The sequence below is a fragment of the Pseudorasbora parva genome, chromosome 15 (genome assembly GCF_024679245.1).
Source record: "Pseudorasbora parva isolate DD20220531a chromosome 15, ASM2467924v1, whole genome shotgun sequence".
Classification (NCBI taxonomy): domain Eukaryota; kingdom Metazoa; phylum Chordata; class Actinopteri; order Cypriniformes; family Gobionidae; genus Pseudorasbora; species Pseudorasbora parva.
Genome location: NC_090186.1, coordinates 36,938,443 through 36,963,274, shown reverse-complemented (window position 1 = coordinate 36,963,274; position 24,832 = coordinate 36,938,443). Strand labels below are relative to the sequence as shown.

Sequence of the window (24,832 nt, the reverse complement as noted above, 5' to 3'; positions counted from 1 at the left end):
TTAGTACATTTGCGATCGTATTGTGTTTCACTTCAGCGATGATAAAGATCCGTTCATTTCCACACCGTATGGAGCGTCTAAATCTCATCACTGTGTGCTTCAAGCATCAGCTCACACAATGTGTCCGACAAGTAAGATACTATACTCCTAATATATGTTTGCTTACTCTTTTCATGATCTATATAACCCTTATCCAGTCATAATTGTAATATGTCGTTAGTTGGACTGTCGGCTCGTGCTATAGAGTTGTTCATGAGAACAGTTTGTGATTTTGTGATCTCTATGACTCTAGTCATAATTGTAATATGTCGTTAGCTGGACTGTGTGCTGTGTACTATCGAGTTGTTCATGAGAACAGTTTGTGTGTGTTTTTGTGATTGCTGTAACTTTAATCTTGTCATAATTGTAATATGTTCGTTAGTTTGACTGTCGGCTCGTGTACTATCGAGTTGTTCATGAGAACGGTTTGTGTGTGTTTTTATGATTGCTGTAACTCTAATCTTGTCATAATTGTAATATGTTCGTTAGTTGGACTGTCGGCTCGTGCTATAGAGTTGTTCATGAGAACAGTTTGTGATTTTGTGATCGCTATAACTCTAATCTTGTCATAATTGTAATATGTCGTTAGCTGGACTGTGTGCTTGTGTACTATCGAGTTGTTCATGAGAACGGTTTGTGTGTGTTTTTGTGATTGCTGTAACTCTTCTTGTCATAATTGTAATATGTTCGTTAGTTGGACTGTCTTACTCGTGTCCTATCGAGTTGTTCACAAGAACGGTTTGTGTTTTTGTGATAGAAGGGATGACTTTTTCATTGAATATTCGACCTGGATTAGTGTGGCAAGGGGGGCGTGGTTCAGCGAGGTCTGCAGCGGGAGAGAGAGCCGCGGGACAAGCGGTACGTGAGTGGGTTGGAAGCAGATTAATAACACCTGTCTCTTGTTCTAGTAATGAGCGCGGAGAGGGGATAAAACAGCAGTGGAACCGGAGATCGAGAAGAGAGAGAACCCGGACGGTTGATGCGAAACCCCCCTTTCAGAGACTGAGTAACCGGAAGCCGGAAGTGCCGACCCGGAAGTGATCGAGAGATCGTGTTTATGAGATTTCACACATTACTGTGTGTGTTGACAAGTTATTGAGAAAATAAAGAGACAAGCATCAACCGTCCAGCCGACCCCGTGTCCTCTTCCTTCCTCCTTATATCGAACTTTACTACAGTGGTGCCGAAACCCGGGAGGAAGTAGGACCGCGCCGCCGCCATGACTACACCAACGCCCTCCGCCACGCCGTTTGCGGACATTATCACCTCTCTCGCGGCCCTCCACCAGGAACAACATCAGTCCATGCTGGAGCTGCGGGCGGACCAGGAGCGCCGATTCGAGGCCATCGTCCGCGGCCAGCAAGAGGACCGCGAGAGGTTCCGGAGCTGGATAGACCGGGAGGTTCGCACCGAAGCCGCCGGGCTCGCCAGCGCACCGGTCCACGTGCCCCTACACAAGATGGGGCCACAAGACGATCCCGAGGCCTTCATTGATCTGTTTCAAAAAGCAGCGGAGGCCTGCGGGTGGCCCCGGGCACAGTGGCCGGTGCGCCTTATTCCACTGCTCACCGGAGAAGCCCAGGCGGCCGCCCAACAACTGCCGGTGGCGAACCTCCTGGATTACGAAGATCTGAAGAGGGCCATCATCCAGCGGGTCGGTCGGACCCCCGAACAGCACCGTCAGCGGTTCCGCTCGCTGGAGTGGGGGGAGACCGGCCGGCCCTTCGCGATGGCCCACCAGCTCCGGGACGCCTGCCGCAAATGGCTATTGGCCGGTGGAAGCGACGTGGACCACATCGTCGATCTGGTGGTACTGGAGCAGTTCATCACTCGGCTACCGAAGAAGACCGCCGAGTGGGTCCAGTGCCACCGGCCCACGTCGCTGACGACGGCCATCAACCTGGCGGAGGACCATCTGGTGGCGTGCCCGGGGGTCGGCGAACCCCGACTAACCTCTCCCTCTCTCTCTCCCCCCTCTGTCTCTCCTTCTCACCCTGTCCCTCTCCCTAGGTCCCGCCCTCCAGGGCCCCCTCGCATTCCCCCCAGAGGTCGGGGTGGAATGGGCCCAGGGCAGTACGGGAGTTCGAGGGCCCCGCCCAGGGGGGCGGGGCTGCTGGGGTCGGGCGGGGATAACGGTTCCGGTTCCACCCCCCCTCCACGCTCATATTCCAACCCACTCCCCGCCGCAGGGGCGGCGGGCAGGCCTGGGCTGGCCTGCTGGCGGTGCGGCGACCCGGACCATTTTGTGGACCGATGTCCAATGATGGACATCGGGACAATGATCCGGGTCCCGGACGTTCAGCGGACCACCCCTGATCAAGCAGGAGAGTACCAAGTTCCTGTGAGTATCAAGGGGGGTACATATCAGGCCTTGGTGGATTCAGGCTGTAACCAAACCTCGATCCATCAAAGCCTGATGCAGCCTGGGGCATTGGATACAAGCCGCATGGTTAAGGTGCGGTGTGTGCACGGGGATGTGGTGGAATATCCGGTTGTCCCAGTCACGATACAGTTTAGGGGAGAAAATCATAGTGTTGAGGTGGCGGTTAGTCCCCACCTCCGGCATCCGCTAATTCTGGGGACGAATTGGCCCGCCTTTCCGGCGTTATTGGGGTCGATATGCGCGGATGCCGCTTGGGGGAACAAGGCTAGGAACGGGGCGGTGCGAGTGCAGGTTGGCGAGACTGATACGGGACCCTCGGGAACTGCTTCAGAGGAACCGAGCGGGGTCGAGAGACTGATTCTCTCGGACCGCGATGACTTCCCTCTGGAGCAGTCTCAAGACGATACCCTAAAACATGCTTTCCAACAGGTCCGCACGATCGACGGTCAGTCCCTTCAACCCGCCTTGCCCGTCACGTATCCTTATTTTGCCATAATTAAGGATAGGTTGTATCGAGTGACCCAAGACGCTCAGACAAAAGTGGATACAACCCAGTTGTTAGTACCAAAGAGCCGCCGGTAAATGCTTTTCCAGGCGGCTCACTCTAACCCAATGGCGGGCCACCTGGGACAGGCGGCCACGCTGAATCGTTTAATGACCCGATTTTTTTGGCCAGGCATTCACGACAATGTGCGCAGGTGGTGCGCGTCTTGTCCTGAATGTCAGTTGGTGAATCCCCTGGCCTCCCCAAAAGCGCCATTGCGCCCCCTTCCATTAATGCAGGTCCCCTTCGAGAGAATTGCGATGGACCTCATCGGGCCATTAGAGCGATCCGCACGCGGACATCGTTTTGCGTTAGTTATCGTGGACTACGCAACACGATATCCGGAAGCAGTGGCTCTCCGCAACATCTCGGCGAAGAGTGTTGCGGACGCACTGTTTCGTTTAATCTCCCGAGTGGGGATTCCGAAGGAAATCCTCACTGATCAAGGCACGGCGTTTATGTCACGCACGTTAAGCGAATTATACGGGTTATTGGGCATCAAATCGATTCGGACAAGCGTCTATCACCCACAAACAGACGGCTTGGTCGAACGATTTAATCGCACTCTTAAATCCATGATCCGTAAATTCGTACAGGAAGACGCCAAAAATTGGGATCGGTGGTTAGAACCCCTCTTATTCGCTGTGCGGGAGGTCCCGCAAGCCTCCACGGGGTTTTCCCCCTTCGAGCTTCTCTACGGACGACAGCCCCGGGGGGTGCTGGACGTCCTACGAGAAACTTGGGAGGAGGGGCCTTCTTTGGCCAAAAACGAAATTCAATATGTGCTGGACTTGCGAACAAAACTCCACACCTTGGGGCGGCTATCTAGGGAGAATTTGTTGCAAGCCCAGGACCGCCAAAGCCGGTCGTATAACAGGGGTACGAGACTACGCAAATTCACACCGGGAGAGAAAGTGCTCGTATTACTCCCTACATCGAGCTCTAAATTAATGTCGAAGTGGCAGGGGCCGTTTGAGGTCGCACGACAGGTTGGAGACCTCGATTATGAAGTGATACGGTCCGATAGGAACGGGGCACGGCAAATATATCACCTCAATCTCCTGAAGAAATGGAATGAGGTCGAATCAGTGTTGTTGGCGACGGTGATCGGGGGAGAGGATGATCTCGGGCCAGAGGCGAGCATCAAAGCACAATCGGTCGCACTGGCCCCTGGGGGAGATCACCTCTCACCGTCCCAACTCACTGATCTCTCAAAACTACAGGCGGAATTCGCCGACGTGTTCTCGCCCCTACCGGGACGTACCGACTTAATTCAGCACCATATCGAGACCGAGCCGGGCGTGGTAGTTCGCAGCCGGCCGTTTACCTGAACACAAAAAAAAAGTAGTTCAGGAAGAATTAGGGGCAATGCTCGATATGGGAGTAATAGAGGAGTCCAACAGTGACTGGGCGAGCCCGATCGTTTTGGTCCCTAAAACCGACGGCTCGGTCAGGTTCTGTGTGGACTACCGCAAGGTGAACGCAGTGTCGAAATTCGACGCGTATCCAATGCCGCGGGTTGACGAGTTGCTTGATCGGCTGGGCACGGCTCGATTTTATTCGACATTGGACTTAACGAAGGGCTATTGGCAGATCCCCTTGTCTCCATTGTCCAAAGAAAAAACAGCCTTCACCACGCCGTTCGGATTGCACCAATTCGTCACGCTTCCCTTCGGCTTGTTCGGGGCACCCGCTACCTTTCAGCGCCTCATGGACAGGATTTTGCGTCCCCATGCCGCATATGCTGCTGCCTACCTGGACGACATCGTGATTTACAGTCACGATTGGCAGCGGCATATGCAGCATGTCCGGGCGGTCTTGAGGTCGTTGAGGGGAGCGGGGCTCACGGCCAACCCGAAGAAGTGTGCAATTGGGCGGGTGGAGGTAAGGTATCTGGGCTTCCACTTGGGTCATGGGCAGGTGCGTCCCCAAATTGATAAGACCGCCGCAATTGCGACCTGCCCGAGGCCCAAGACCAAAAAGGAGGTAAGGCAGTTCTTGGGGCTGGCGGGATATTATAGACGGTTTATACCAAATTATTCGGACCTCACCAGCCCTCTGACTGACCTTACTAAAAAGGGGCTACCAGATACGGTCCAATGGACGGAGCCGTGCCAGCAGGCCTTCACCCGAGTTAAGGCTGCTCTATGTGGCGGGCCGCTTTTACACTCCCCTGACTTTTCTCTCCCTTTTCTGTTGCAGACTGACGCGTCGGACAGGGGGCTGGGCGCAGTCCTGGCCCAGGAGGTGGAGGGGGGAGAGCGGCCGGTGCTGTACATTAGCCGTAAGCTCTCGAAGAGAGAGGCTAAGTACAGCACCATCGAAAAAGAGTGCCTTGCCATCAGGTGGGCCGTTCTCACCCTCCGCTATTACCTTCTGGGGCGGGAGTTCACCCTCTGTTCGGACCACGCTCCTCTCCAGTGGCTCCACCGCATGAAGGATACCAACGCGCGGATCACCCGTTGGTATCTAGCTCTTCAGCCTTTTAAGTTCCAGGTGGTCCACAGGCCGGGTGCTCAGATGGCTGTGGCCGACTTCCTCTCCAGAAATGGGGGGGGGGGGGGGGGGGCTGCAGGCCGGACGGCTCCCCGGCCTGAGTCGGGCGGTGGGGGTATGTGGCAAGGGGGGCGTGGTTCAGCGAGGTCTGCAGCGGGAGAGAGAGCCGCGGGACAAGCGGTACGTGAGTGGGTTGGAAGCAGATTAATAACACCTGTCTCTTGTTCTAGTAATGAGCGCGGAGAGGGGATAAAACAGCAGTGGAACCGGAGATCGAGAAGAGAGAGAACCCGGACGGTTGATGCGAAACCCCCCTTTCAGAGACTGAGTAACCGGAAGCCGGAAGTGCCGACCCGGAAGTGATCGAGAGATCGTGTTTATGAGATTTCACACATTACTGTGTGTGTTGACAAGTTATTGAGAAAATAAAGAGACAAGCATCAACCGTCCAGCCGACCCCGTGTCCTCTTCCTTCCTCCTTATATCGAACTTTACTACAATTAGATACACAGATATTCTGCCATAGCCGTTGATGCCTCTGGGTTACGTATGTATGGGGCAGCGCTATCGAAATAGGGGCGAGACCCTTTTGGGGGTAGGGGCGTGTTTGTTTTGGTGATTTGAAATACCAACAACGGTATAGCACTTACCCCACTTTTAAGGGGTTAGTTCGCCCAAAAATGAAAAATTTGTCATTAATTACTCACCCTCATGTCGTTTCAAGACTTTCATTAATTTGCAGAACACAAATGAAGATATTTTTTAGCTTTCACTTTGACGCTTCAAAAAGTTCATAAAGAGATCGTAAAACGAATCCATATGAATTGAGTGGTTTAGTCCAATGTTCTATTCACATAAACATTGATCAGAAAACATAAACAGAAGCTTAATCAAACTTAAAATGTGAAAAAAAACTACTAATAATAATGATACATGCTTCAAGCCCCAAAACGTAATTTAACTGACATTTAAATGGCAGTTAAGATCCAATACTAATTTATCCCAGTTCACCCTTTCCAGAAACCTTCATGCCCTCCATTATCTTCTGAACCATGTGAGACTGCTTAACATTTTTCAACTCGCACATACCTCTAGAAATCCACCACATGATTAGTCACAAGAGGTAATGCGTTTTATTTAACATTACGATGATTAAATATATCCTTTTTCTAAAAATAGCTATCTTGTTCCTGGTGATTCCAGTTATTGGTCCCAAACCAGATTTATGTAAATCTTGTTTTAGTAGGTGCAGAATTCATACCTGAATCACTCAATCCTGTTTCAATCCAAAGCAGCAGATCTCAACTTGTTTGACTATGGGACCCATGTTTTCCCATGGTCATAGGCTGTGAATCATGACCCAATATTTGATTAAATTAGACCTAATTCCTAAAAAAACAAAATAAGAATTTTTTCACAAAAATGGTTTACACATGCACACACTGTCCCACTTACACGTACACCACATAGCCCTAGAAATAAATTGTAAGAACATTACTGATAAATAAACAGTAGACTATAAGGTAAGGCTATTAAGTAGCACTCCCAAACTAGTTTTTGTTTTGTAAGTTGGTATGAGCCACCACAGTTATTAAAAAAAAAAAAAAAAAAATTATATATATATATATATATATATATATATATATATATATATATATATATATATATATATATATATATATATAATATATAATATATATTTGGCTGACCACTGAAGAGAACCATACGGTTGCGCTTGGCTGTTTTTGGATGTATTTCTAGACTTTAAAAGTGTTTACAAGAGCGATACATTTCATCACCGCTCAAACTAATTAAAATAAAAGCACGTAAACATTTGAAGTGAGTCGTTATTTTCGGCATACTTATCATTCTAAGCATATGACATTATAGTTACAGCATACAATCATGTTACGAACCAAATGAGCGGCGCGTTCCCGATCACAAAACTCTCCAGTCCACCATGAATAACACAATCACAACCCGAATGCACAAGTTTTAGGTTTTATCCTATGGTTTTATCAACCATAGGTGGCCTGCTCATTTATTTTGACGGATTTATGAGAAACAGTTAAAGGGCGCTAGCCTGACGTGGTCATACTCAATTCTAGTCAGAATATGAGTCTGAAACTGCTCCATTTGGCTGTGACTATGGGGCGTGTTTCAACTGAACCAGGAAAGACCTACAACCAATCAGAGCAAAGAAGCGACCAATTGTCAAATGTCAACAGACAGAGTTCAACTGCACTGTGTTGCCAAGTCTGCGTTTTTTTCCCCGCGGGTTGTTTTTTATGTCCGCGGGTTGAAGCGACTATTATGTGATATATAGACCCATGAGTGTGAATTTTAGCTGGCAACCTTGGCAAAATAACACACATTTTATCCCCCAAACACCATTTTTCCCCCGGAGAACCCCCCGAGAAGCTATTGTTTAGGGCTAGTAGTTGGCGCGTTTTGTTGTAAAAACTTGGCAACCCTGTCTGCACGCACACTGGAATCAGGCTGGAATACACGATCTTTGCCAGTGTTGTAAAAAAATAAAATAATTAATGATACACAGACTACTTACCCCCGTTTAGGATTCAAACAAATATAATCCAAGCCCCTTTGATGAGGTGCATGATTACGTTACTGTTGATCATCTGTCCGTCATCGTCTAAAGCCCGCCCTGATGATTTCATTGGTCCGAACAGTTTCTGTTCGTAGATAATTACTCCTCTATGGAGCAAGGCCAGACCGAATTGCCCGACCTAAAAAATTTTTGAATTTTTAAAAGGGCGCATGACATACATTACGACCAAACTTTAGCAATTGGTTATGGCAGATCCAACAGCTTTAAACTTCAACAGAGTACCCGCCTTCGCGGAAGTAACCGCTTGTCAGTGGAGAGTGGCCAGACTCTCCACTGGTAAGACCAGGCTAAGATAAGACAGCTTGGGGTGTGAATGTGTGCAGCGTACGGTTTAGAATACAGCATCAAAGTGCTAGGTTTAGAACAAGCTTTATTTTACTCATTATTTGAAAAAAAAAAAAAACAAAACAAAAAAAAAACCATTATAAAACTCCATAGGAAAATCTCAAGGGAGCCAGTGGCGAATTAGACTTCCGGATTCTGACATCATACCTGCACCACTGTATAGCCTGACAACATCTCATCTGACCCCAGATAGGCTATTGAATCAGGACCACATGCTTTTCTCAAGCACTTAAGCTGTCTGACAAAAGATTCAACAGCTTCTACGCACGTCTTTCAAAACATTGGCCCATCATCGTCTGCAAAAAACCCCTAAAAATAATCACAAAAAAACAATTTTTTCTTTTTAAAATGACCATAACTCTGTGCATGTGTGGCAGAAAATGTTTTATCCTCTGTCATGGAAAAAGTCTGGGCTTATTTTCTCCTTGTGTTTCAGGTTTCGGTGGTTATTTGAATGAAATTCATATGGCTGAAAAGGAGCATTTTTTATTGCATCTTAAAGCTATTTCTAGTAAAGGGTCAGGTTCACAAATGGAACGCAGCAACCCCACCAAGCCCTTATAAAATGAGTAGGTGTCACCATTAGAGTTTTTTGTCGTCCCTTGGGTTGTCCCTTTCCTGGATGTTCCACAACACATAAACACACTGCCAAGGCTTGTAAACCATGCTCCCTGTTCTCAATGGATTGCATGAATTGAACTCTATCAATGGCAAACCAAAAAATAAGCTGCAAACTGACCATGTTTGAAAATATACTTCAATATTTTAATTGTAAATTAGACAAAAGTAAGTTTTTTTTTTGCAGTGTAACAGGACGTTACCAGTTCTAACAAACACTTATATGAGCTTCTCTCTCCCACAGATGGGCCGAGAGCGAGAGACCACCCGCTAAATAGCCCCCGGCCGCTGTGTTTTTCTCGCTGTGTGTTGAGGTCGGATGTGAGTGGCACACTGAGTAGAGTTTTACAGAGGTCACCGGGTTGACACATAGCTTTTACACGGTGAACGTGCCACATTGAATCACTCAGTATTTTTTTTATGCCTGCCTCTATGCAAAAAGCCAAACCCTCAGCTCTCTGCCACACAGCTTCACCGGTGACCACATCGATTTTATAGTATTTCTTGGCTGACTCCAGAACACCAGTCATTTGGTGATGCAGTGCACTAAAGCTCGTCTCCTGCTTTATCGTTATAAAGCATCTCCACTATGCTAGACAAACAGCAGCAGGCGGCCAAACCACAGAGGGCCTCTCAAATTAAACGCTTATTTAAATCAAAGTGAGCGCTGAGCTTTGTTCTTCTAAAAGCAAAAGGGAACTTCAGAAAAAATGCGATGCTAAAGTATGAGATGATAAAGCACTGTGCAAGCTTCAACACTTGTAAGTGCACCAATGCACAAGTGACTTTTAATTGAGTAAGCCTGTAAGGAGGTATACAATACCTGGAGAACGCAATCTTTTGGCATTACCATTCATCCAAAGGCAATTGTTTTGCAATCGGTGTGTTTTGGGTAGTCTGTTGCTGGTTTTTGAACCAATCACCTGAGCTATGATGCCATGTGACTAATCACTCTGGAGCTGCAGGAAAAAGAAAAGAAGAAAAAGTCATGGCTACACTACAAGAGCATGCACAGTATAGCAATTAACATTTACGTTAATATTAACAATACACTGTATATAAAAATATTATATAGAAGCTAACGGACAATTCAAATGAGCCAAACGCAAATATTGGAAAGCAAAATTTATCACATGTATTATCACAAAAGGTACAGTACAGTTATGCACCATACAGTAATCTGTATTTTATTAGAAAGGATACAATAAATTGATCAGAGGTGACTGTAATTTATAATTTATGTAAATAAATTATAATTTAAAATAAATGCTGTTTTTACACAACTTTTTTTAAATTTGATAATAATGAATTATTATAAATGTTTCACTGAAGAAAGGAGTAATGATGCTGAAATTCAGCTTTGACATCACAGGAATACATTACATTTTGAGATTAAAATAGGAAACAGTTATATAAAACGTAGTGATATTTCAAAATTGTTTGACTGTTTGTATCAAATAAATACAGCCTAGTACTACCTACTTTTGGCCAACATATGACGTTCGCATGGATTTTACATTCAAAAACATCATAACTAATAAGTAATAGGCTATTCTCACATTTGAAAATATTTGCTTGTATAAAGCTAACTTATGCAATATTGCATATCAGGTAAATGTATTGTTCAAAATATGCTCTGATATTATTAATGAAAAAACAACTACCTTGCCTACATTTTTTTTTTTTTTTTTTTTTTTTTTTTTTTTTTTGCTAGCCTCAAAGAATTGAACACATGGGCTTTAATTGTCTCACTGTTACTGTTAATCTGTTGTTGTATAATGCCTACAAGGTAACAAGGCCTTTCTGAACAGCATTTTTTAAACAACCGGAACAGTATGTTGGCTCTGCAATAAAACTTTGATTCCAGTAACTGCAAATACATCCAGACTCTGAGCTGTAAAATGCAGTGGGCATAATAAAATTGATTCAATGATTAATTATTGAGCTATTCACAATTTTACAAGAGAACACCAGGTTCTTTTATTAAGCCCTTGCTTATTTCATGTAAGGCCAAAAAAACACATTTGCACTCTGAACAATACATAATTTCAGATAAGAATTTTGTGCACATGATGGTAACTTGTAAAACTGTGCTATTCTTAGACTTCCATTAAAATTAGTTTTGACAACTACCAACAACAACATCACCAGAAGAAAAACAAAAGGAAATTTGATGGGCTCTACAATATACCCTTAAAGGTATAGTTAACCCAAAAATCTGACTCTCAAGCCATCGGTGTAAATGACTTCTTTCAGACAGTCACTTTTCTGCCGTAACTTAACTTGCATATGGCCATTATTGGACAACAGTGATTATAGTTTGTAAAGTTCTTACACAAACACATATCTTCACTTCAGAAGGCCTTTATTCCTTGGAGTCGTATGGATTACTTTTATGATGGATGGATGCGCTCTTATGGGCTTCAAAATCTAAGGTACCATTCACTCCCATTATAAATCTTGGAAGAGCCAGGATATTTTTTTTAAATATAACTCTGATTGTGTTTGGCTGAAAGAAGAAAGTCATTTAGATCTAAGTAGAATGTCAGAAATTGTGATTTATCTTAACTACAATTTATGTTAAAGTGTCAGTAGCTATCTTTATGGTTAGATTTATCATTTAGTGTGTCATATTGGCAGGTCATGAGTGTCGATCAGAAATGGGTCAGATGTCTTTATAGTTAGATATGTGGGTATATTTATGGTTGGGTATCATCTCACCCCCAGAGTTTTTACGACATTTTGCTGGACCAAAGCTCTCTGTCTCTTTTCAGTTGAAAGATGCCATGACTGTGTTTCCTTTGATTGTTGGGGATGAAAGTCACTCAATACATTTTTTTAAATATGTTGACACCTCATCGGGATCAGCATTGTATATATCCTGAATGTCTTGACTTAATTTTGTCTGAATTAACATATACCCTATATATATATTAAAGCTATATATATATACACTGTAAAAAAAAAAAGTTGAGTTAACTTAAAAAAATAAAGCAACCAGCTGCAAAGCATTTTTGAGTTTACTCAACTTCAGTGGTTGAAGTTATGCCAAATCATTTTTGAAAGTTCACTAAACTTATTTGATTAAGTTAATTATACTTTACTCAGTAAGTCCATCTAACTACCAGTCCAACTCAAAGAAACAAGTTAGCCCAACTTCAGAGGTCTTGAAGTTCAGTAAACTCAAAAATGCTTTGCAGCTGGTTGCTTTATTTTTTTAAGTTAACTCAACTTTGTACTTTTTGTAAGTTGGTTCAACTTTGAAACCAAAAAGTTGGTTCAACTTTTTCAACTTACCAGTCCAACTCAAAGAAACAAGTTAGCACAACTTCAGAGGTCTTGGAGTACAGTAAACTCAAAAATGCTTTGCAGCTGGTTGCTTTATTTTTTTAAGTTAACTCAACGTTGTACTTTTTGTAAGTTGGTTCAACTTTCTTCAAATATCTAACCCAGATACTTGTGTACCCACCACATTAAGAATCCAAATGCAGCCAGAACAAACCACACTGAAAATACAACACAATACAAAATACATTGCCATCATTACAGACATTTTTTATTGACAATTCTGCAAAACAGCATTTTCCGTCTCCAATAGGTACATTAGAAGGTGATGAACTTCTACTCCACTCTTCAATATTTTTAAACAAAAAAAAGAGTATGCACTAAATTAGAGTACAAATTGAAATAAATAAATAAATGCTCAACCTTATGATTATCCATAAAGACTGCAGCAATTTTTTTAAGGACCAGACTCTTGCTGAGCACTGGGGGTCAAGAACATTAAACACTTTTGAAAAAAATATTTAGTAACAATTGCAGCAAATGTATTGCACATTACCTGGTCCAATCTGCTCTTAGTACTACAGAGAGGCACCTTATATTTGGGTTTGAGTGGATGGTGGCATCATTTTCAAAGATGGTTAAGATCCTCATCTTCTCCCTTTATCCTGGCTCTATGTCCTGCAATAGAAATAAGCATAAAATTAGGGATTTTCCAGTGGACCACAGTGTGTTCAGTGTGTTCCTAAACATGCTCATGTAACTTTATTTGAAAAGTAAAGGTGGCCCTGATTATAAAGGGTTAGTTCCTCACAAAAATGAAAATTAGACCATGATTTAATCACCCTCAAGCCATTCTAGGTGTATATAACTTTCTTTGTGTCAGTTATATCAGAGTTATATATTAAAAAGCGCATTTTTACCTACCCATCCATCAGCTATTCTATCCATCATATAACTGCCCCACACACAAGCGCATGTTGACTTGCATACCGTTGGAAGCTAGATATTTTAGTCTATACAGTTTTAAGTATGGATATTTTTCTTACACTAACACGCTACTTCGCTTGAATGAATGAATGAATGATACACTTTTATGATGGATAGATGCACTTTTATGGACTTCAAAACAGAAACCACCATTCAATGCCATTATACAGCTTTGAAGAGCCATGATATTTTTTATTTAACTCTGCGTATATGAAGAATGTCCTATACACCTAGAATGACTTCAGGGTGAACAAACCATGGGCTAATTTTCATTTTTAGTTGAACTAACCTTTTAAGCTTGTTCAAATTCAGCCATTGAACTAAAACTGATAAACATAATATATTTCCCAAGCCCAAACACTGCCACACCTGAACCTGTGCTGTTAGAAGCCAGTTCAGCATTGATGTAATTACAATGCTGATTCAACAACAACTTGTTGAATTTGTGCTCTCAGATGAAATCAAACTGATCACTGAGAAAGATTCAAATATGATTTTTCAATTTAGTATTTTTTACCATGACTTTGTACCCTGCTTTCGTCTCTTTACTCTGCCTTTTGGCTGACAGAGAGCAAATGATAAGTTTGTATACCTAAAAGGATCTGATAAACAGGTGAACAGGTAAAGTATTTCAGGCATGAGTGTATATGCTGATGATGACACACATCATCTTACCAGGCAAGTCTTCAGGATGTTTCCAAAATTTTCTCTCATAAACAAAGGTCCCTCTGAAAGTTGTGGCCTTTCTTTGAGCAAGTACAATAGAGTGTATGTGACTGAAAGACAGAAAAAACAAATATGGAACAAGTTATATCCAAGTTATATCCAAAGAGAGGCATGGGACTTAGCTTGACAGAGAGATGACACCATTCAACCTTTAATCAAACATATATCACATGCTAAACAATTACCTGATGTTCATGTTGTAAGAACTTCATCTCATCTCCATTCTCTGTACAATTAGATGTGTGTTCATCCAACGAAGGGAAAAGGTGCTCTCCTGTAATACTCAGCACAGACCCTGAAAAAAAAACTTTGTTAAAACAGTAAAAATTAAGTGTACACTTCATTTAGATCTAAAAATAATAAACTCACCTGATCTTTCAAAAGGTCACATTTTTTGCACATCTGCCAGATTTTTGTCAGTGCATCACTGATGTTTGATGTTGGTGCTTTTTTTTTCTTCTTCTAAACAGGACAAATACAAAAACAAACGCAAAAGCAGTTACAGTATGTTAATTTATCATGTAGCATTACAGAAATGGAATAATAAAAAGATATTACAACCCAATGCATAGTCTTCACTGTATTAATTAAATATAAATGTATTTATAAAGATACAAAAGAGCATTAAGTGATGTTGTCTTGTTGTTTGAGTAACAATATATACACAAGACGGCAGGTACTTAGATTGCTTTCACTTTAAGAGCTAAAGCACATATCAAATACATCCTACTAAAACATCTTGGATTCACTAAATTATTTATGTTCAATTAAGACATAACCTACTGTATTTAAGGTAATGCTACCCACTGTGAGCTTTTTGACAAAATTGGGTATATGTTTCACTATCAAATTGCAATAAACACAAAAGATTAGCACTTACATGCTAATTTTTAACATCATGCACGTCCTTCTTATTCTTTTCTCGTTCAAGCATGTTTCCTCACACTTGTCTAAGTTGTCAATAACGTTGAAGCTGTAACTTTTGGCGCGCGTTAATCAAAACAAAACGGTGTGCATGCGTCTTGCGGAAGAACATTGTAGTCGGAGCTACTTCTCTCTGTTTATGTCTATGAGGACGAGTCACGCCGAAAGTATTGTGCTACTCCGCATCGACGCCGACTGAGCTAAAATAGTCCCAAAATAAACATGTATTATAGGTGTAGCGTAATGATTCAAAATAAGACAAAAACACGGTTTAAAAAATGGATTCATAAAGTACTTGCTCATTGTATCTATTTCGTCAATTTTGAACATAAAAAAAGTTTATTACAAAGTGAAGCTTTAAATAGACGTTACTGTGCTACGTGTACAATCTCTAGCAAAATAGGCCTACATTTTATATAGTCTCCATTAAAAATATAGTCCATCCAGCCATACTCTAGCTGTATATGTTGATATATACCTTCAAATGTTAACAGATTGCTAACAGGATCACCGAACATAACAGATAACAAACAAGATAACTAATCACCACATGCTTTAGTATGAGTTTAGTCTTTTAACATTTAACAAACAAGGTGTGCCATATATGTAGCTTAAATTATTCATAAAGCTTAAAGAAAACTTACCTCAACCAGATGAAATCCAGTCCCTTCCAAAGCGTGGTTGAAGGAGGAAACCCCGTGCAAGATACAGCGCTGACATTCTGCGCATGCGCGATGACGGGAAGTTATGAATAAATTAAAACATTACGTTTTCTCAACTTACTTGTTTGTGTTCAGTGGACGACATATTAGTAAACTTGCAGTGAACTCGTCCTTATAAGTAAACTCAACATTGTGGTCAAAAATTTGTCCACTCAACTTAAAATCTGAAACTGAGTCAACAATTTGCAAGTTGGATTTTTTACAGTGTGTATATATATATATATATATATATATATATATATATATATATATATATATATATATAATGAATAATATCATTATTTTTTCTTTAGCTGCTGTAACTGTGTTTGTTATGGCAAGAAAAGCAAGAGAAATTGTGATCAGACCATATTGTCTTGCTTTATTTTGAAGATATGATCATATAGTGGACTATTTCACTGATGTCATCCAGAATCTAAACTTGTCATACATGATAATTTTGTATTATTTATTATAGCAAGCCTGTAATTCTACATGTTCCACTAAACATTTTGATCTTCAGCATTATTTAGACTCACTCAGACATCAATAATCAGCATATGAATCTCAACAAGGGTGACGTGCTTAATGCCACAATGCATTCTGGGAGCCATTGTTTTGTATGAAGCACTCAGAGTGCATTGCGACATGAAGGATGTGTGTATCTTTAAAACTTTTTGGTGCACAGTCACTCAGATTAGATCACTGCCGGACAATCACAGGATTATTACAATCAATAATGAAAATTAATAACATGATATAAAAACAAATGATAAACTCTGATTATGTTCAGTGCATAAAACACAAAATGATGATAATATCTTTATCAACATCAATTAGTTAATATATAATCTGAAAACAATTTATCTTGCAGTTTTTGCCATAACAAACACAGTTACAGCAGCAAGAGATAAACTAATGTTAAAAAGTCAAGTCAAACTACCCAGCTAAAGCAAACGCTGATCACCATAATGGTGATCAACAAAACATCAACATCTAAACCTCTGTTAATTTTCAATAAGTTCTTCTGTAGACGTCTGACAGAAATAAAGTCAGTCTGGTTAGTAATGTGTGAAGCTGGTAATAATAATACATTTTATTTTGTATTTTTAAAATTAATTAATAATTTTTTTTAACGTATTTTTTCAACGTAGTGAAGCCCTGCGCAGAGATTCTAGCCCTCAAGTGGAAACACTGTGGTTTTGGGTTTGGTGCTACAGGTCCGAGGGTATTGTAACGCAGTTCGTAGATGGGAAGGAAGGAGGCGGGGACGCTGTAAAGAGTTGAAGCTTTCAGACGGACTGCACGGCGCTGACATCTTGGGACCGAGTCTGCGCAGTAGTGATTTGAGGACCGGACTTGCACAGTAGAGAGCAGGAAGTAGAGCAGGAAATACAGCTGCGATATCAAAACCACTCTCACAGATGCAGAACAATTAATTACGTTGGTGTGAAATAAACAGTTATGAAAATGTAGAAATTAAACCTAAAGCTCCAATCTGCTCCAGATGAAAAAAGTCTGTTAGTGCCTCAGTGACGACTTCACTCAGAGAAGACGTCGATCTCAGCTGTCAATCATGACGTCACATCCCCCGTGTTTATAGCATCAAATAACTAACTAAAAATAAACTTATTTTAAAAACGAACACTTGAAATGAAATCATCGTGATGATAACTGCCTTCAATGACATAAACTAACTTTGGGGAAAAATATTTGAAGTGTAATTTTATTGTTTAGTTTGCCTCGCGTCCATTAGAAAACACGGAGGTGCGGCTATACTGGGACCGGTCACCTAGGGGGCGATCGAGGCGCGAAAGCTTCAGTATCTGAGGGGGGTGCTGCAGGCAAGGCCCGCTCTCATGGCCCCTCGCCTCGCTGCTTGCCACAGCTTTATACAGGTCCGAGGCCTGTTGAGAACTTTTTGCCCGACACATTTGCCCGACAGTGAAAACGCTGTAATTGTTTTGTTACCTAGTCAGTCATTTTGGATCTAAAAGCAAGTGTGTGGGACTTTATCAGTGTTTTAAAAAACAGAATATGCTACCATTTCCTCATCCTCAGAATTTCTGCAAGAGAAAAAACTAAAAAAAAAAGTACATTTGACAATTTGTCCAAGAAGCATTAGAGCAGATTTACATTTTCTTCCAGATGAAAGACAAAGAAAGAAAGACTTCCTTAGAAAGCCTGCTGACCTGCTGAGCAGCATGCCAAAGGTGTTTGACTGTACAAAACATCTCATGAAAAAAACACTACACACAGTCTAAGAATAAAAATGAGTATTCATTTATTCATCCGTTTAATTTACAAATGAAATCACACAATTTTATCATGTTGATGCAATTTTCACCAGTGATAGATGTATTGTTTTCTATTTCAGTCTAAATGTATAGTGCAGATACTACATCAAAATGTTATTAACAGTGGATCTTTGCAGATAGGTTGAGTCAGCCTTGGCCATGGAGAGACCCCTGTTTATTGTACCATGCGGTCAACACATCAGACTTATTCATCTCTATGATGCCCACTTCAGTGCCCATGCCCACCCTTTTGGCTAGAATAAAAATGTTAAAATGTTAAACCAAACTTTAATTTACTATATTTGTTTTAGACTTACTGAAACATGACTTCTTGTTGCAGTATGGATGACATACAGGTCCTTCTCAAACAATTAGCATACTGTGATAAAGTTCATTATTTTCCGTAATGTAATGATAAAAATTAAACTTTCATATATTTTAGATTCATTGCACACCAACTGAAATATTTCAGGTCTTTTATTGTTTTAATACTATTGATTAAGGGTAAGACACAGAAAGACATTTCTGAACGAATAGGCTGTTCCCCGAGTGCTGTATCAAGGCACCTCAGTGGGAAGCCTGTGGGAAGGAAAAAGTGTGGCAAAAAACGCTCCACAACGAGAAGAGGTGACCCGACCCTGAGGAAGATCTAGACCTTGGGGGACCTGCGGGAGCAGTGGACTGAGTCTGGAGTAGAAACATCCAGAGCCACCGTGCACAGGCGTGTGCAGGAAATGGGCTACAGGTGCCGCATTCCCCAGGTCAAGCTACTTTTGGGCTGCAGAGAAGCAGTACTGGACTGTTGCTTCGTGGTCCAAAGTACTTTTTTTGGATGAAAGCAAATTTTGCATGTCATTCGGAAATCAAAGTGCCAGAGTCTGGAGGAGGTCTGGGGAGAAGGAAATGCCAAAATGCCTGAAGTACAGTGTCAAGTACCCACAGTCAGTGATGGTCTGAGGTGCCATGTCAGCTGCTGGTGTTGGTCCACTGTGTTTTATTAAGGGCAGGGTCAATGCAGCTAGCTATCAGGAAATTTTGGAGCACTTCATGCTTCCATCTGCTGAAAAGCTTTATGGAGATGAGGATTTCGTTTTTCAGCACGACCTGGCACCTGCTCACAGTGCCAAAACCACTGGTAAATGGTTTACTGACCATGGTATTACTGTGCTCAAATGGCCTGCCAACTCTCCTGACCTGAACCCCATAGAGAATCTGTGGGATATTGTGAAGAGAAAGTTGAGAGACGCAAAAGCCAACACTCTGGATGAGCTTAAGGCCGCTATCGAAGCATCCTGGGCCTCCATTACACCTCAGTGCCAAAGGCTGATCGCCTCCATGCCACGCCGCACTGAAGCAGTCATTTCTGCAAAAGGATTCCAGACCAAGTATTGAGTGCATAACTGAACATAATTATTTGAAGGTTGACTTTTTTGTATTAAAAACACTTTTCTTTTACTTGTCGGATGCAGGGCCGGCTCTAGCTCTTTGGTTGCCCTAGGCGAGATGGAGTTTTGCGCCCCCCACCCCTCCACCCCACTCACTTTTATCGTCTCTAATTCAGCACGTCTGTTTTCCTAGGCCTACCCCTAACCGAGAAGCACTTATTATTAAACACGTTCGACGCTTTATTTCCACTTTTCAAACATTTTCTCACTTTTTATTGAAAATAAATGCCTTTCCGGTCTGATATGTGATGGGAAAAGGGAATAGAGCGAGTGTGGCAAAAGGCAGGATCGAACCTCTGATCGATCTGCATCAAATCTTTATGCCATGCGTCTTACCACTACACTACAGCCGGTGTAGAGAATTTAGTGAACACAGCATATTTGTGTTTAATGTAAATAATATGGTATCTATCGTTAGACTGCTCCAGTAAAAAAAAAAAAAAAACGAGAGGCCGTATTTATTTCCTTCCGACGCCCACGTAGAGAGCGTTTGTACTTTTTATAACTAACGTGCATACGTTATCCATATTCATAACGAACTGGACTTTTGATATTTAAATGACATCCATGTAGGTTATTGTAGATTATTGTCAGTGAAGTTATGTTTGCAATACGTATAGTAATTATGTAGAAAACTAGCAAGTGATAGCTTAGTGACAATATTAATAATATTTATAAAATAAATATTAGTTGATAAGATTGATACTAAGTAATTTTATTTAGTTTGACATCTTATTGGCTGAGATAAGAAGTCTAACCTCTATACTGGGCTTTCTTTCGATTTTCTTCCTTTCTTTTTTTCTCTTTTTCCCATCCATGTGCATCCGCGGGGTTTAGACGCCTCATTTTTGATGAACGCGCAAGATGAGCACTTGCCTGACCTAACGCCTGAACTAATAATCAATAATCACCATCAATTCAATCCAATAATCAGGTTGATAAGTAATTAAACGTGTGGCTGAGGGGGCGCCCTATGATGATCATGTTTCATGAACATTATGTTGTATTTCGCTTGTTCCGATTCTATGCTTAATGGGAAGTAATGGGCGGCACTAGAGCGCGCTCGCGCCCCTAACACAATTGTCGCCCTAGGCAACCGCCTAGCTCGCCTATACACAAATCCGCCGCGAACTTTACGGGCGCCGCCATCTTGCCTGCCGCCATTACTGCGTGCCTGCGAAGTGCGTGACGGTGTGACACTTGCCGGTGTCCTCTAATGACATTTCAATGAAAGCGGATCCTGCACATTAAATAAAATGTCTGGTTTGAAAATTACACAAATGTAACTTCGTAGTTTTCTCTATTGTTACTGACATATTATGGTACGAGTCCACTGCCTGAAAACCTCACGACACTGTGATTCATACGCAGCGGCTGATCTGTGATGTAGGATGCAGTATCTGGCCAATCCATCCCGAACTCATGCCCTGTAGTTTAGGTTCTGACGCTCATCGCATGCCAGATGATTAATAAAATAATCTTATACCTGTAGGAAGATGTATTCTATTGCTACAACTGGTCGTGGCTATTTATTGCAGCTTGTGAACATATGCATGAGCACATCGGTAGGTCACGCAAGTTTACGTGCTGATTTAATAAGGCCATATTTTTTGTAACTGATCATTTCATATATGTCTAACGTTAATTGTGACTAGGTCCGTTTGTAATGGACACGTATGCTTTAATTATTCTCTGTCTTTAAGTGGTTTTCTTTACGTTCATCACAGCGCGCCGTGCATTAACGTTACTGCCGCGCGCTGCTATTTATTTATATATTAATCAATTAATTGTATTATTATTGAAAGTATCAAGATTTACAAACAAATATCGCTGCATAAAATCAACTTCTTCGAATTCGAAATAGGATACAGAAAAGATATAGCCTGAGGGAGCAGCTCTTAATATCCTGAATACAAACAGGGGGGAAAATAATAATAGTATGCATTCGTAACAAAAATAAAAATAATTTATAAGGGAAAAAAAGGTAGGCTATTATAACATGACATGAGGGGAGAATCAGTCATTGTTAAGCTATTAACCTCATTTGAGAAGTGTTTTCGTGTACGCACTGCTCTAAGTCCTTAGCAGCGAGGCACGCAGTAATGGCGGCGATGCTTTACTTCCGTGTTTCGCCGGATTTGTGTATAGCAAACGCCGGCCCTGGTCGGATGAAATATGCTATTTTTTTGAGATTTTAGCTAATTTTGGATTTCATGAGTTGTATGCCAAATCATCAGTATTAAAACAATAAAAGACCTGAAATATTTCAGTTGGTGTGCAATGAATCTAAAATATATGAAAGTTTAATTTTTATCATTACATTATGGAAAATAATTAACTTTATCACAATAAAAGTATTTTATTTTTTTGAGAAGGACCTGTACATACACTGTAAAAAATTTGTGGTGGTTTTTGTTGGTTTAACTTAAAAAAGTGAGTAACCTGGTTGCCTTAAAATTTTGAGTTTATTGAAATTAAAAATTTGAGTTGATACAATGAAGGAAATTAGTTTAATAAATAGAAACTCAAAATATTTTTGTATCTAAACCAAATAAAAAATGTGATAAATCATGAAAATAGCACAATTTGGCAGGTTTCACTGTGTCATCAGAAATAACACACACACTATTACCCAATATGCTTACAAAATCTTTTAATAATCTTTTAATTAAGGTTGTCGAATCTCAAAAAAATTTCATTGTATTAACTCAAAATTTTAATTTCAATGAACTCAAAATTTTAAGGCAACCAGGTAACTTTTTTTCTAAATAATTTTTTACAGTGTACAAGTGTTTGTAGGCATTTGTAACTTGGTAGGCACTGAAGGCACAACAACCCAAAGAAGCCAAAAGGGTGGGCATGGGCGCTGAAGTAGGCATCATAGAGATGAATAAGTCTGATGTGTTGACCGCATGGTACAATAAACAGGGGTCTCTCCATGGCCAAGGCTGACTCAACCTATCTGCAAAGATCCACTGTTAATAACATCAAACCTCAGTATCTGCACTATACATTTAGAGTGAAGAAAACAATACATGTATCACTGGTGAAAAAAAGCATCAACATGATAAAATTGTGTGATTTCATTTGTAAATTAAACAGATGAATAAATGAATACTCATTTTTATTCTTAGACTGTGTAGTGTTTTTTTTTTCATGAGATGTTTTGTACAGTCAAACACCTTTGGCATGCTGCTCAGCAGGTCTAAATTATTTCTAAGGAAGTCTTTCGTTTTCATCTGTACTGCAAGAATATTAAATCTGCTCTGATGCTTCTTGGTTTGAATGAACACATTCATAACACAATGTCAATTGTATCTCATGCAGGAATTTTGAGGATGAGGAAATGGTAGCATATTCTGTTTTTTAAAAACACCGATAAAGTCCCACACACTTGCTTTTAGATCCAAAATGACTAACTAGGTAACAAAACAATTACAGCATTTTCACTGTCGGGCAAATGTGAGCCAGAGTTTTTAACAGGCCTCAGACCTGTCTCAGACCTGTAGCACCAAGCCCAAAACCACAGCGTTTCTACTTTCGTGCTAGAAGCTCTGCACTGTGCTTCACTATACGTTGAATGCATTTTTGTAAATTGACCTCTTGAATTTACTTTTGTGCAAAAATAATACCTGTATAAAGATCATGTTTGAATTTAGACTTTACAACATTATAGTTCTTAAAGTGCTTGCATTACATAATCTGAACAAGATGACTACATGGAATAATAAAAAAGTCATGGTAAGTGTAAAACAGCATGGCTTACTTTTAATGTTGATGCTTCATGCAAACCCAATCAATATCTTTATAAATCTACAAAGCGTAGATCCATTAGCACACTCTATTCACCGAACTGGGTCGACTTGCAATCCTTTATTGTGAGTTAAATAAATGTTTTTAATTCCTTTTGTCTTTTTAATTTAGATCCTATCATTGAGTCTGGAAACACCGCTTCAGATGTTCTATAAAGTTTTCAACACTGTTGAGAAGAAAATAGAACGGCTGTGTACCGACACTTTGGCTAGATGAATTTTTCTGACTCTTTATATTTTTGAAGCATTAACCTTTCAGGACAGGTTCTAATATGCCGCCAATTCACACACCGTTGTCCTATATACCATTGTACTTAAGAAACCAACCCTAGACATAAATTAGTCATAAATTAAAGGCATAAATCACCATTTCTGACAGATAGTATAGGTTATTCTACTCACCTTGGATGGCTTGTGGGTGAGTAAATTATGTGATAATGTTAATTTTTTCGGTTAACTAACCCTTTAAATGCTTCTCAAAGTTGAAAAGAATTAAAAATATTACCACATAAATCTTTTACAACCAATCAAACTCTATTCTAAATACTATTACCAGGGATTTAATCTGGTTCTACATTTAGCATATGATCACAAAATCTTTGAAGTTCCTTACAATAAGCGTAATACTTCCATCTGATCAGTTCCAGAAACTGACAGCGTAACAATAGACCTAAACATGTCTTGTTGCCGACACCAGAATTACTACCTGACTTCCAAAATGCCAAGTAAACCCGAAGATAAGACAGGAACACTTTCATTATATTTAAATGCTGTCCAAAAAAATGTCAAAATTCCATGTCAGCAATAAAACTGTGTTGGTATTTATTATCCATGAGCCCTTTTGTTCCAACTCTCACCTGACCTGTACATGGTGTCATGAGGTTCAGTCAGGAAGGAATCATGTTGGAAACTTTACTTTGTGTTCCCAGGATGAATTTTCCATTTCAAACTGAATATGTGTTATTATTATTATTCAATTATATGCTGTATAAAATGTGAACCACCTGCCACAAAGCCTTCGGGTAGGAGAAGGGGAACGTCTGTTCTCAGTGAACGGATTGATGCCCGTTCCCTCCTCCAGCTCCCAACTAAAACCACATCTCCTTCTTCAGTAATCATTTGGAATCCATATTAATAAATACCTTATGTTTGCTACAGGGCCTGTCCAAAGGCATTAAGAGCTCTGTTTGTATGGCCTGATACAATTACAAAGATAGCCTCAAAAAAAAAAAGAGATAAACCTTCCTTTTCCCAAGAGTTGATGGCATCACACTGCACTTTGCTGCCGATTCTTGCCGCATTCAAGAAAAGATTCCTTATCATAAACTCCCATTTGTGAATAACACAATATCACTGAAATTAAAGTGTTAACAGACCACCTGAGCATCAGACATGCACTATATTGCCAAAAGTTTTGGGTTGCCTGCCTTTACATACACATGAACTTTAATGACATTTCATTCTTAACCTGTAGGGTTTAATATGGAGATGGCCCACTCTTTGTAGCTATACCAGCTTCAACTCTTCTGGGGAGGCTTTCCACAAGGTTTAGGAGTACTGGACGAGAAGGCCTGGCTCGCAGTCTCCACTCCAATTAATCT

At 40.9% G+C, this 24,832-nt stretch overlaps 1 long non-coding RNA gene across 1 annotated transcript; it reads right to left on the bottom strand.

Annotated features, from left to right (window-relative positions):
- Positions 1 to 12,419: 12,419 nt before the first annotated feature.
- LOC137041997 (uncharacterized) lies at positions 12,420 to 15,880 on the bottom strand. Its single transcript, XR_010898197.1, has 6 exons — positions 15,621 to 15,880; positions 14,422 to 14,511; positions 14,238 to 14,347; positions 14,002 to 14,102; positions 12,896 to 13,017; positions 12,420 to 12,560 (listed from the first exon to the last, which is right to left on the bottom strand). It is a non-coding gene; the product is annotated as an uncharacterized lncRNA (long non-coding RNA).
- Positions 15,881 to 24,832: the final 8,952 nt, after the last annotated feature.